General features: G+C 50.0%; 1 long non-coding RNA gene across 1 annotated transcript; it reads right to left on the reverse strand.

Moving 5' to 3' along the window:
- Positions 1–6,939: 6,939 nt before the first annotated feature.
- On the reverse strand, positions 6,940–13,313 carry LOC141579522 (uncharacterized). Its single transcript, XR_012511062.1, has 3 exons — positions 11,441–13,313; positions 8,816–9,676; positions 6,940–7,357 (listed from the first exon to the last, which is right to left on the reverse strand). It is a non-coding gene; the product is annotated as an uncharacterized LOC141579522 (long non-coding RNA).
- Positions 13,314–14,293: the final 980 nt, after the last annotated feature.

The raw sequence follows: 14,293 nt of genomic DNA on the forward strand, positions 1-14,293 counted from the left end.
TTCAGGAGCCAAATTCCCTTGTCTGTCCACTTATCCCTGCCTTACAGATGGCCCAGCTGAGAAGGAGCCCATGCAGAGTTTCATGGTTGCATAAGAGAGAAGTGAACTTTGCAGCTGTCTAACCGCCTGCCTGTTCCTGCTTTGTCCTGGTATCTGTGTGCACAGGGTCTGATATAACCAAGAATGCTTGTACAATCAAGGGAGGAGGAGATAGCTCAGTGGTAGAGCACACGCTTAGCATGCTCAAGGTCCTGGGTCCAATCCCCAGTGCCTCCTCTCAAAATAAATTAATAAGTAAATCTAATTACTTCTCCTCCCCCACTGCCCCCAAAACAAAAACAAAAAAAGAATCCTTGTGCGATCAAGACTCTGAACAATGCATGGTGTCTTAAAGGCAAATACAAATATTTTAAATTCTGGCTCATTATTTCACCAATAGGATATCCTTCCTGCTGAAGTGATGTAAGGAGACGCTGGACGCAGCACAGTTTGTGTGTTCAACAGGGTGCGACTTGGCACACGTCAGAAGCTTTGTTTTGGTTCTCCGTGTTTTTGCTAGTATCTTTTCCCTACCTGTTTCCTTTGGACTGCACCCCTCTAGGAAAATCTAGCTAAAGTATGTTACTGTTGTTGTGGGAGGCCAGTGACATGGGTTGGTAAAAGAATTTACAAGGGATCAAGAAAAGTTTAGAAAATTTTAATAGGTACCCTGCTATCAGCAACAGTGGGCCACACAGATGAGAGGTGCCCGTGTGAGCCCCGAGAGTGGCCGTGCAGGGTCTGTCATTGGGGGAAGGGGACTGTGCACACAGGAGCAGGGGCTGTATGGTCATTTTGTGCACAGGTACCTGGTTGTAAGACCTGTCAGGGACTTCTCTGAACAGTGGGATTTACAGCTTTGATAGGGCAGGTTGTGAGGCCTGCCTGCCTAGGGTATTGTGAGACAGGCCATCTCCTGGCGATGAGCCCTGCAGGGTAAACACACATCCAGAGATATTTTTATCCTGTGGAAATGCAGGTATGCGGAGTGGCCCTGCAGTGGGGAGTGGGACCTAAAGAACCAGTGGCTCCAGGCACACAGAGAGCCCAGGAGTGGAGGTTTTTATAAACTTCAGAGCAGCTTCAGAGAGTGCCAGCCCATGCCACAGCCATCACGAGCCACTCCTCAGGGCCCAGCTCTCCTGACTCTGCTGGAGGGCAGACTGACTAAGGAAATAACTTGGAAGCACTTTTCATTTGTCAGTGTCTCCTTGTTCGGACTTCATGGGCGTAACTCGCACACTGGTTTGTTCTCTCTAATGTGCTCCAAATAAAATTTTAACTGGTCCTTGCCCACAGCATTTCATGCAGAACTTGGCCCTTTTGTATTATCTGCTCTTCCAAAATTCTCACTCTGGAGTTTTTGTTTTGTTTTATTTTAGTGGAGGTACCGGGGACTGAACCCAGGACGTCTTGCATGCTAGGCACATGCTATACCCACCCTCCCCACCCCAACTCCGGAGTTTTCAATAAGCATTTTCTACCGGGAAAGCACATATTTTAAGCAGAGGGGACTGGTGTGAAATCACTGGATGCAATTATTTTTAAAACTTCTGGTGAATCTTTGTACCCCTGTGGAGTGTTTTTTTCTTACTTTTGTGTGTTTGCTAAATATGAAAACGGTGGCACGTGTATCCAAGTTTACACTTATTTCTTGTATTTAAAGAGTAAAATGTTCCCCCGTGATCTTTGGCGGCCTAGCTCTGCTCCTGCCACGTGCCTCCTGCTTCCAGACGTCCCCCAGTATGGGAACTGTTCCTGCTAGTCCAACCCCTTCCACGGGCCACGCAGGAACTCAGCTCCGCGTGTGACAGGGGTGCCAGCTCATCACGGCCGCGTGGCTTCGCTTTCTCCTTATTTTACGGATGAGGAAGCTGAACAGTGGAGAAGTCACTGACATTTCGAACCCAAATAATCTGATCGTCGTCATCCTCTCTAGTGTCCCCTCGCACCCTTGCCAGCCCATTTTGTGGACACAGACCACAGTCCCCTCAAAAAGCCACCTCCCTTTCTCCAGCTCTACTTGCTTAGTGACCTCAGGCATCTATGAACCTGCTGCGTTGTAGACAAACAGGTGTCACCAACATGGCGTCATTCGGTCCTTGCAACAAACTTGTGAGACAGGCCGTTATTCATTGCCTCGATTTACAGATAAGGAGGCTGAGGTTTAGGGAGATGACACAATCCCACCCGGGTCATGCTGACTCCTACTTTAGTGCTCAGGCCTGCCATCGGCTGAAAGGGGCCCTGCTCCAGCATACAAACCCCCAGACTAAGGTGCTGCTGTTTGCCTGGGCACCTGGCCTAACTTCCGTTGCTGTTGAAGGGGTGAACAGTGCACTGAGTCAGTGCTTTGGTCCACCTCCCACATCAGGACAGATACCGTATGCAGGCCCCGTGGGTTTCGAGTGCTACGCTAAGTACATTCCTTTCACAGCTCAGTTCCTTGCAGCAGGGCTCAGAAGCCAGCGTTACTGTCCCCATTCTTCACAGATGAAGTCACTGAAGTGGAGGATGTCTGCGTCCAAAGGAATGATGTATACGACAGAGTGAACATCATGAGACGTCCGACCGCTACAACTCCACTAGATCCAGGATAATTTACAGCAAGCATTTAATATGCATTACTGAGCTCACAAGAGAGTAAGTGAAGCCGTGAAAAAGTTACACACGCACAAGAAGGAACAATGAGCTGAAACCAGAACACTGAACAGTATAAGAAATGGAAGCTAGGGCTGCTCTGGTGGTAAAGGCTGGTAACAGGGACCCAGAGCTTTGAGGACTAATAATTAGGATAAAAATGAGAGACATTCATAAAGGGGGAGCATCAAACTTGAGACCTCTGCATTAATCTGGGACCTTGGAAGGCGGCTACACCCTTAAGGATAGAGAGACTGGTGGGCACCAGTGAGTCTTCACTGTGGCTGAGATATTGATGGTGGTGGTGATGTTGGTGATGGTGGTGATGATGGTGGTGATGGTAATGCTGGTGATGGTGATGATGGTGGTGATGGTGATGATGGTGGTGATGATGATGGTGGTGATGGTGATGCTGGTGATGGTGATGATGGTGGTGATGCTGCTGATGCTGGTGATGCTGGTGATGGTGGTAGTGATGATTATAATAGTGGTCCTTGAGAATTCACGCCCATATGCTCACTCTTATATAGCCCTAGAGTTTCAGTTCTTTTAAAGAGGTGAGGAAAGTCCCCAGCAGAAAAATTAAATTTAAGTGTTTTCAGATTAATTTTGCTTCCATTATACCTAGTAGAAGCTAACACGGATAATCTCTGGAAGAAAGCATTCCCAGTTTAGATTTCTCATGATTCTCCCAGATTAAATTCAACCACAGATAAGTTCACACAAACATACAAGACACAAAAGGGAAACAAGCTGCCATGAGTAAATGTCAGTGAAAACAAGCACCCAGATTTGGGTTTCCCTAGAACTTTGGATGGTGAAGTTACAGGTACTCTAAAAGTTTATAGTGGGGGAGGGTATAGCTCAAGTGGTAAAGCACACGCTTAGCCTCTAAAAATAAATAAATAAACCTAATTACCCCCGCAAAGAAAAACAAAAGAATAAATTAAAGAAAAAGTATAGGTCTTCTGCTTCCAGACTTGATGGGGTAACTGGACTATCTCTTCTGCTACAAACAACAGAAAACTGGACAAAAGAAACAACAGACATTGGACAACAGACAGCACAGGACTGTGATCCTTGCCAGAAGGAAACAGGTAAACTGTACCGTCCCCTGGGACTTCTTCCCGGAGGCATCCCTGTACCTGGATAGAGAGGGGACACCGAGCAGAGTGGACTGAGCCGGCTGAGCTGAGGAGGAAGAGCTCAGAACCAGGGGAGCTGAGGTGGCTGGAATTTGTGGAGCAGAGTTATAATGTGACCCAGCAATTCCACTCCTAGGTGTGTGCCCACGGGAAGTGAAGACACGTCCACACAGCAACTTGCACATGAATGTTAAGGGCAGCTTTATTTACAATAGCCAAAAAGTGAAAAAAACAAAAACAAAACCAGAAATGTCCATCAGATGAATGGGTAAACAAAATGTGTATATGTCTACATACGACAGAATATTATTGGGTCACAGAAAGGAATGGAGTACTGATAAATGCTGCAACGTGGGTGAACCCCGAAAACAATGCGCTAAGGGAAAGAAATCAGACGCAAAAGGCCACGTTGTATCATTCCATCTATAGGAAACGTCCAGAATAAGCAAACCCAAAGAGACAGAAAGTAGATTAGTATTTTGCCGAGAGCAAAAGGGTTTAAGATTTCTTTTGGAGTATGTTCTGAAACTAGATACAGTGATCGTTGCATAACTCTGTGTATATTTTAAAAAACCATTGAATTGCACATTTTAAAAGGGTGAATATTATGGTATGTGAATTAATTGCAATATTTCAGAAGCCCATGAGATACCATTACATATGCACTAACATGGCTGGAAAAAAAACTTTAATCCATCATTGTTGGAAAAGAGACAGTTTCCTCACAATTAACCACACATTTAACATTTGACAAAGCTAACTATACATCTACCTTATGAGCAACTATTCCAAAAGGAATGACAACATAAGTCCACAAAAAGACTTTTACAGAAGAGATCATAGCATCTTTACTCGTAATAGCCCCAAACCGGAATCAACCAAAACGTCAATCAAGAGATGATCAGGTAAACAACTATTATACCGGTACCACTCGCTGATTAAAAGAAACAAACCGAGAATATACTCAACGAAGTGGCTGAATCAGAAACCGTAATCAGAGAAGACCCCAAATGGACACAAGTACAGTTTTGTGTATGTGACGTTCTAGAATGTGCAGAAGTATTCTGCGTTTGCCTAGGACGGGAGGATGGGGCTTGACGGCAAAGGGCATGAGGCATATTTTTTGGAACGATGGAAATGTACAGGAAAACACCCCAAAGACCCCCAGTCCACCCCAACCCCCATCAAGACAGCGAAAGAGGGGCCCTAACACAGCTGCGAACAGTGGAAACTGAGCTGTTGCCGCCTGCCATGCCGATGTCCACCAGCAGGTGGCATCTCTGCCTCACGGCACCGGCCCTCCGCAGGGCCCTAGACCCCTGGCCATCTTGTTTGCCTGCGTGCCTCTGGTCTATCCAGGCAGATGGACGGAGCTGCTGTGGAGGCTGGGGGTATGACTGCTGCGACAGCCAGTTTGGAGTGTTGTTGCAGGTGATGCTATGACCGGTCCCCATGCTTCTCACCCTGTCACAGGCAGGCACGTGAAGTGGGGTGGGGAGAATGGAACAGGGGCCTCGAGTACATTTTCCAAAAGAAGCATCTTCCGACCATGTGTCATGTGTCCACATGCTGTTAAGACATTGCTGAAAAGAATTTGGAAGAAGCCTAGTGAGAGAAAGTCTGAGCTACGTGGAGAAGGTAGTTGGGGGTGGGGCCTTCCTCTGCGCCTACCCCCCACCAAGCGAAGGCCCAGCTGTCACGCCAGGTACATGAGGCCCCATCTTGGACCCCAGCTGCCCCTCCGCCCAGCGCCAGCAGAGCTGGCTTCGCCCGTCCCGTGTCTGGTACGTCTGCCTTCCTTCTTTCCTTTTGCCAGACCAAAGATGAATCCGGTGCCCCCAGAGCCAATCCCCAGTGCCGGGTATGGCCCCAGAGAGTGGACATGGAAGGGATGTGGGGAGATGCAATGGCTGTGGTTTCGTGGGTCTTTCCTTTTACCAGAAGTTCTAGAAAGCTTTCCAAACACACTTGCCCGAAGAGACTTCAACACTATTGTCCACAATTGTTGGGGGGGGCGGAACATTCCAGAGTCCACTGGAGAAAGAGGCAGCTGGGGCCATCTCCTCCACACCAGACTGAACTATGAACTAATCCCCCGTGAGGTTCCCACTGAGGCTCTCGGGCTTAACAAATACCCCTTTGTTGACTGGACGTCTAGTGGGAACTCACGGAGCCTGAGGACAGGACTGACGGCCATCTGGTCCTCCGTGGGATGAGAGCAGGGTCCAGGTGGTTGCCATTAAGTCTCTCACTCAAGGTTGCTCTGTCCTTGGCTTGCTCACATGGTAAGTGACCCAGAAGGGCCTTTCAGCTCCTGACCCACCACCGACTTGGAAACCCCAGTCTCCTCATTCCCAACTCAAACGTGTAGCCAAGGAGTCTTATTCGACCAGGTTATTCTTCCAAACGGGCCGTGCAGAGGTCAAGGCCCCATCCCCGGTCCCCTCCACTGAGGCCAGGGGGATATGGCTCAGAGAGTAACCATAGGTCCAAAGGGCACTGACATGACACACATTAAGTGATTAAAACCTTCATGACTCTGTAATACAGTATGGTGACAAGTTGTCAAGATCTGGAATCAGGCCCCCAAAGCAGTTACACAAACTCAGAATGTCAGAGTCGACGGAGCGTGTGAAAAGGATTAGGAGGGTTCTGTTGACTGCAAGTCAAGGACGGTGCACCTGCTCACTCATCTTTCATTCAACTATCTGAGCGGATGCTTGCAGCGCCAGGTACTGATCTGGGCATGGAATTACAAAACAAGACAAGTTCCTGTTCTTGCGGAGTTTATGTTCTGGTGCGAGGACAGACAATTAACAAGCAGATGGTGATGGGTGATGGCAAACGAACAGGGAAGGAAGGGCTTGGCGAGGGTGTGTTTGGGGAGGGGTTCTGCAATTTTAGGTCGGGTGACCGGGGTCACTGTTTGAGTTCCCTCGGGGAAGCAAACTGTGATTCAGAGATAAGTGTGTTTATTAGGGAGGGGGATTTATTAGGGAGTGCAGGAGGGGAGGAAGCAGGACTGGGCAGCAGGAGAAGTTGGGCTGGGACTCAGGCCAAAGGCCCCAGCCAACGTCCCATGGAGCTCCGGCGATGGGTGAGCCTTCAGAATTGTCTCAAATAAGGCCTATATACCCCACGTTGATCGGTCATTGGATGAGGCTGCCCAGGAAGGACGTATGACCTTGAATGGGAGGTTTTCGTCAGCTGAGAAAATCGTCAAAGAAGCCCAGACCTGAGGCACCTCCCAGCAGCCAGGCGACCAGTCCTTGACTCCTGAAGAGGAGTCTGGACCACACATCACAGTGTCCTCTACCCCAGGGAAGACTTCATCAAGAAGAAGACATTATTTTATTTTATTTTATTTGTTAGATTCCACATATGAGTGATATCATGTGGTATTTTTCTTTCTCTTTCTGGCTTACTTCACTTAGAATGACAATCTCCAGGTGCATCCATGTTGCTGCAAATTTTATTCTTTTTTATCACTGAGTAGTATTCCATTGTAATATACCACATCTTTATCCAGTCATCTGTTGATGGACATTTAAAAAAAAAAAAAGAAAAAAGGAGACACTAATGAACTCATCTACAAAACAGAAACAGAATCTCAGACATAGTAAACGATCTTATGGTTACTGGAGAAAAGGGGGTGGGAAGGGATAAATTTGGGAGTTTAAGATTTGCAAATGGTAACCATTATATACAAAAATAGATAAAAAACAAATTTCTTCTGTATAGCATAGGGAACTATATTCAATTGTTTGTAATAACCTTTAATGAAAAAGAATATGAACACATATATGTGTGTATATGTATGACTGAACTATTGTGCTGTACACCAGAAATTGACACATTGTAACTGACTATATAAAAAAAAAAAAAAGGAAGAAGATGACATTGAGATAAGAAATGAAGGCATAAGGACTGAAACCTCTCCAGGCAGAGGGAGCAGCCATTGCACAGGTCCTGAGGAGGGGCGATGCTTGGGTGTTCCAGGGGGCACATGTGACTGGAGCAGAGTCAGGACAGGGGGAGAGGGGGAGGCAGCTGGATTGGCAGTGATCATCCAGGCCTTTTCAAGGACCATGACGTCTACTTGGAATCAGACTGGTGCCTCTGGAGGGCTTTGAGCAAAGAACGGTTTGACTTGCACATCGAATGACTTCTCTGGCTGCTGTGGTGAGACTAGGGTTGGGGCAGAGGGGTAGAATAAAGCCTGGAGACCCAAGGGGAACCCGCGGTAATGATCCAAGAAAGAGATGATGGTCACTCGGACCCAGACAGAGCAGCAGAGGTGAAGAGTAGTGACCTGCTTCTGGATGAACTTAGAGAAGGAGCAAGCGGACGCGATGACTGACTGGTTGTGGTGTGGGAAGAGGGGTCAAGGGTGACGCCAAGGTTTGAGGATTGAGCAACTGTTTGAAAGGAGTTACTGTCACAAAAATCGATGTCTTCTTCCAAAAGGATGCTGGGCTGAGCCCACCAGGCAGGGCCTGCACCCACCACACAGGGCCTGCACTGGGCATTAAAAAGTCGGTTCCCCTCTAGACCCTCTGCTCCATGTGGGAGACTGGGCGACAGATGATTTAACCAATTAGGTGGGGAGGCTGTGTGCACAGGGGGACCCCACACAGCTGAGGAGCAGAGACAGACCCCACCACCCAGCTGAGGCTCCCTTTCCTCTAGGACACACACTTCAGAAGGGGCATTGACAAATTAATGCTTTAAACAGTGAGACCCAGCGACAGACCTAATAATGATTGTAATTTTGAAGTAGCCATGGCAGTTAACTGATGACAGGTCACAGGTGCTGCTCATATCCCTCCAGAAGCGCTGTGCCTTCACAGTGGAAGGAGATGCTATGTTTCAGTTCTAGGTTGGTTGAGATAAAGAGGTAAATTTCCCCATCCTCTTATGGACACCCCCTCATCCTTTCCAAGGATCCCTCAGGAATCTGTGGACTCAGATGAAGAACCCTTGTGTTGTACCTGTTTTGCTGATGAGATGAACAAACGGAGGCTCAGAGAGGTGAAGAGATTTGCTCAAAACCAGGCAGTGCTGAGTCGGAACGGGCTTCTGGGCTGCATGGCCCCAAAGCCCATTTTGGGCTCTGGCTTCCCTCTATAAATTGGAGATAAACCTGCTTACCCATCTGGGCTGATGGGAGGACCACCGTTCCTGGATCCCGTGACCACCACGACGAGGTGGAGGGCTGACAGTGAGAATGGGTTCTGGGCGCTCTCGCTGCAGCTGGCAGCAAACTGGATGATTTGAGGCTGTTTTCAGGGAGCCCAGACCACCTCTCCTCGGCAAGCCACAAGCTGGGCCAGGTGGGTGGGAGGGGGCTGGCTGGAGGAACCACAGGGAGGAAGAGAGGCTTCCCTGGCCTTGACTCAGACCTGCTAAGCAAGCAAGCCTCTGAAGAGGGACAGGATTTGGATCAGTCTCGTGATTCCATCCACGTGGCCGTGTACACAGGATGAACAGCGTGGGAGATGTCGAAGGAAGGCACTGGTGCCGGGATCCAGGCTTCCTTCGAGTGGAATTTGCTGCACGTGGTCCAGTCTCTTCCTCTTGAGTCATGCCTGGCACGGTCACAACCGCACCGAGGCCCCAGAGAGTCCTGGACGTTCTCGGGGCTGAGGCTGTCCCCTCTCAGCATGGGGGTCCCGGGGGACCCAAGGGAGACATGCTGTCTGACGCAGCCTGTGTAGTCCCCGGGCGATGATGGGGGTCTGGGGCTGAGAGGGAGGGGCAGTCCTGTGGCCCATGGGTAGACAAAGCAGCCCGCTGGCGTCCTGGAACCCAGCCTCGGCCTCCGTCGCCTCTGTGAGGCTCAGATCCCCCAGCTGTAAAATGGGATCATAATATCAAACTCTCTCCCAGGGTTACCAAGAGGAGTAAGTAGATGAATGTATGTGACGGGCCATCCCATCAGCCCCTGGCTCACCGTTGGCGCCCAGAAGCCCTGGGAACAGTGGGTAATAGGTCCAGGGGTCACATTCCTTCAGCTCAAATACCAGTTCTGCCTATCCCTAGCTGTGGGCCCTTGGAAAAATGGCCTAGGTTGCCCAGGCCAAGTTACCACATCTGTAAAATGGGGATAATAAGTGTATCATTGTCCCAGAATTGTCGTGAGACTCAAACAAGATAATCTGTTAAGGTGCTTTGTACATCAGATGTACTTGGTAAATGTTAGCTATGACTATGTAAAAAGCACGCTGTGGGGACATCTAGGACTCATGAATAGGGAACGCTATACCGGTTACCGGTATTTGAAAGGACCCCAACACAGACTTTGACACAGGGAAGGTAAAGTTCTCCATTAAAATTCAAAACACAAGTTCTGTATACAAATTTTTTCCATTTTTGACTTACAGAAGCAATCTTTTCCAGTAATTTAAGCCTTCAGAACATTTGGAAGGAAATATCCAATGAGAAAACCTAGCATGTCCTGACTTTCAGTATTCAGCTGTTTCTTTTTTCAGTCAACAAACCCTTAGTGAGCACTGCCTGCGTGCCTGGCTGTGTGTCAGGTCTGGGGATGCCCGGAGGAAATGCCCACGCCTTTGTCCCTAAGGGATTCACCATCGAAGACCCTAGGACCTTCCTGATTGAAAGTTCAGATCAACAGCCTCAAATTTACGAAATGGCTGGCGTTCCTCCACCCAGAAACACACTGCAAAATGGCTATTCTAGAGCAATTCTCCAACAATCATTTCTTGGAATCGTAAAAGTCAGAGAGTTGCTGCAATACTTTAGATTATCTTGTTTTCTTTATCCATCCAAGCCAAGATTTTAATGCTACATCTGTGTGAGTATCTTTTGATAATAAGAACCAAATGTTGTCGGTGGAAATGACTGGAAATTACACTTAGGATCAGAATGTGGGGTTTTAGATTCCCTCTTGGAAGACAGTGCTGAGAAACAAACACACAGGACGTTTTTCCCTATAAATCACCTCAGGATGTTGCAACACTCGGGTCTCCTGCCTGCCCCCTGGTCCAGGCATCAGGAAGACTGCTGACGTGTCCTGGGTGAAGCTGTCACCAGTGGATAATATATGTCCCACAGCCCAAATTACACCCCCAGCCCCCACTTCTCCTCTGAGCTCCTTCTTTTTCTGCCACTAAGAATCTTCACCTGAACGTCTGCAGGCATCTCAGACTCAACATGTCCAAATGAACGTCATCATTTTCTCCAAACCTGCTCTGCTATCCACAGATTCCACGTTGATGAAAGGCACCACCTCGTCCTGGCGGGAGGTCTGGGGCTTGCTCCCCGTCTCCCCCATCACCGCTCAGGCTGTCCCACGTCAGTCAAGTGCTGGGCCTCTTCCCTCTGATTCGGTCCCTTCTGCCCGGGCACCCTGGCCCCTGTCCTGGCTTGGGGTCCCCCTCCGAACTGTGGGCCATGGCAGCAGCCTCCTCTTGCCCACCTCTGATAGCCCACTCTCTACCCCTCCAGCCAGAGTGATCTGTGGAAAGATCCACATAGATCCCACCAGGCCGTGGCCCTTTTTGTGAGCTGAGCTGGAACTCAAATCCATCACTTTCTCCTCTTGAACTCCACCTTCCGAGAAAAGTGTAAATAACCACAATATAAACTCATACCTAGGATTTAATACGAGAGGCCCTTCCAGGACACGCTGGGGGAGACTGTGCCCCTTCTTCCATCCACCACGTCCTGTATGATGAACTGATGGTCTGGTGGCAGGATTCTGGCACCTGTTCTGGGCAGGGCCCAGGCCCTGGAGATGACCCAGATGCAGTCCCTGCCAGGTGGGGCTTGGAAGATGGGTAGTTAGTAATGACTGAAAGAAAGGCTTCCAGAAGGAGGGGCCAGAGAAGGGAAAGGCCAGCGTGAGAAAACCTTGAGCCTTGAAAAGTCCAAAAGGAGGGACCAATGCTGGTGGTCTGGGGCTGCTGAGCGAGCATCAGCTGGACAGAGGGTGGGCAGTGCTGGGTGCTGGGCTGATAAGGCAGGCCGCCAGCTCTCCCGCACCCCCGTTTCCAGTTCTCAGCAGCCTTTCGCTAGGGCTTTGAGCTTGGGAACCATGATGGGGGCAGAGAAAACCCTGGGCCCCACCACCCTCACCTGGCCTGGCTGGGCCGGGGCCAGCGTCTGCTCAGTGCTGGGAGGCCTGCCTGTTGCAGCCTAGGGGGCTCTGATGAATATCAGACTGTATGCGTTTGCTTCAATTTGCTTTGTTCTTAGAAGGCAGCCAGGAAATAACTATTTGCTGTGTGGATGCATATCCCCACTTCCCTAAACCAGCTCCCCTACCAGTCTGCCCCGAGACACCCAAAGGGCAAAGCTAGCGACCTCCGTGTGGTTTTCTCCATGTGGTGCTCTCTCAAGCAGAATCATAGGAAGAGCTAAAGCTTGCTGCATTCCTGCTCTATCCTAAGCACTTTACTTGGATGGTTTCGTCATCCTGACAACAGCCTGTGGGCTACACGCTATGATTACACCCATTTGTGGGTGAGAAATAGTGGCCCGAGGTCACATAGTCGGTCAAGGGTGGGGCCAGGATTTGAACCCATTGGTCTCACTGCAGAACACACGCGGTGAAGTTGACGCGGTGCTGCGGTCACCGGCTAAGTTTACGCGGTGCTGCGGTCACCGGCTCTACCACAGCGCTGCCTGCGGCAAGTTCTCTGTCCTGCCATCTCCCTGCCGGGTGGAGGCCGGAGCCGCTGCCCCCGCTGGGTGCACAGACCAGGGGAGCCCTCGTACAGAGCCCGGAACGAGGTCGGGATGGCGCTGGCACTCACAGACGTTTGCTGAAGGAGCGCCCAGATGTGTTATTTCATCAGATGCCAAACAGCCTCCATCTCCTGGCAGCTCCCACCCACCCAAACCCTGCCCCACCCCCACGCGGCACCTCTTTCAGATTCGGATTCGGTACTAAAGGCCCTTGGGCAGCTGTAAACTGACATCCGGAAGGGGAAGGCCTCCCTGCTCACTCATTTAATATAAATGGACCCACCGCCCTCTCCAAATGGCTGGCTGCTCCCTACCAGCGGTCAGCTCCGTGGTCAACAATTTGTTGGCCACCCACGAAACGCTCCAATGTTTCAGCAAGTTCATGATAAATGCTGTGTGGTTTTCCTTCGGGAAGGCAGGCGCGGGCTCCGGGCACAGGCAGGTCACAGGACTGACAGCGGGGTGGCCCCCCGCGCAGAGGAGGCTGTCCTCGGGCGCCCACTTCCAGCCACCCCGAGCAGAGTCATGGCCTCCTCCTCAGAGCCCGTAATTGGTTCTGCATGGTCTTGTTACGGCTTATGTCAAAATCACAGCGAAAGAATTCAGTGGGGAAGGCTGCTGTCGGAGACCACGTGGCGACTCCCCGCAGAGGGACGCCCCCACTAACCTGTTCCCAATCAAGGGCTTGGGGGGCTCAGGGCCTCCTGTCGTTTTTCAACCTCTTTCACCAAATTCTGCCTCCCGAGGACCCTTTGTGCAACATGTTCAGCTTTTTAAAATGCAGACTCAAAAAAAAAAAAAAAAGAAAAGAAAAGAAAAAAAGCCCCGTGGAGGGAGGTGAGAAAGGGGAGAAAGAACAAGACCTTGCAGTCTGGCCGCTGTGCTGGATCTTATGGGAAGGGTTGGAAAACTGTTCAGCTTTGTCCCCCGCCCTGGATGGAGCCCAGCACTCAGGTTTATGGGCCGACGCGCCCTCGGCTGGACGCTCCCAGACGTTCCTGGCCACCTTGATTCAAGAAAGAGCTAGATGGAAAATTGGGAAGAAGCAGAATTTTCTTCCACGGCTTGGGCACCATTTTTGCCATCTACAAAAATACCCTTGGCTATATTTAGGCCACGCTATTAACAGGGCTTTCGGACTCTCTCTTTTCCCTCAAAAATGTTTCTCAGCTTGTTTTTGTCATTTAATATTTTTCCCCACCACCTGGGGAAACCATCAAGCAACAAGCACATTCCTGAACCAGCTTTTCCTGCTGCTGGCTAATTAAAACAAACCTCTGGCCAGAAGAGAGCCTTCTAACGTATTTTAGGAGCCGGTGGAAAGTATTTGTGCATGTTTCCCCTCCTTGGACGGACAACGCGTTGCCGGTAATTTCGAGGTGTCCGCTCTGGGCCAAGCACCGTGCTAGCTGCCATCTGCCCGTGTGTTCGTGTCGGCCTCCCGTCTACTGTGTGATGTGGGAGCTGTTATCACACTATGTTCTAGATGGGAAAGCCGAGCCCTCGGGGGTCAAGCCGCAGCTACAGGGCCTTGGGGACACTGAGATCTGAAGCCAGCTTTATTTGACGCTCAGGTCTGTGTTGAACACGACACTCAGGTTAGAGCCAGAGGAGACATACATTGGGGACGCTCACTTCTGAAGTTCCATGGGTTTTATTTTAATGTGGAACTCCACGGGCCTCTAATTGCCCCTGGAAGTGTGTTCCCTAGAAGGGGCCTTGACTGGGGGCTCGAGGGGGCAGACCTCCCTCCTAAT

The sequence above is a fragment of the Camelus bactrianus genome, chromosome 12, assembly GCF_048773025.1.
Source record: "Camelus bactrianus isolate YW-2024 breed Bactrian camel chromosome 12, ASM4877302v1, whole genome shotgun sequence".
In the NCBI taxonomy this organism is placed as follows: domain Eukaryota; kingdom Metazoa; phylum Chordata; class Mammalia; order Artiodactyla; family Camelidae; genus Camelus; species Camelus bactrianus.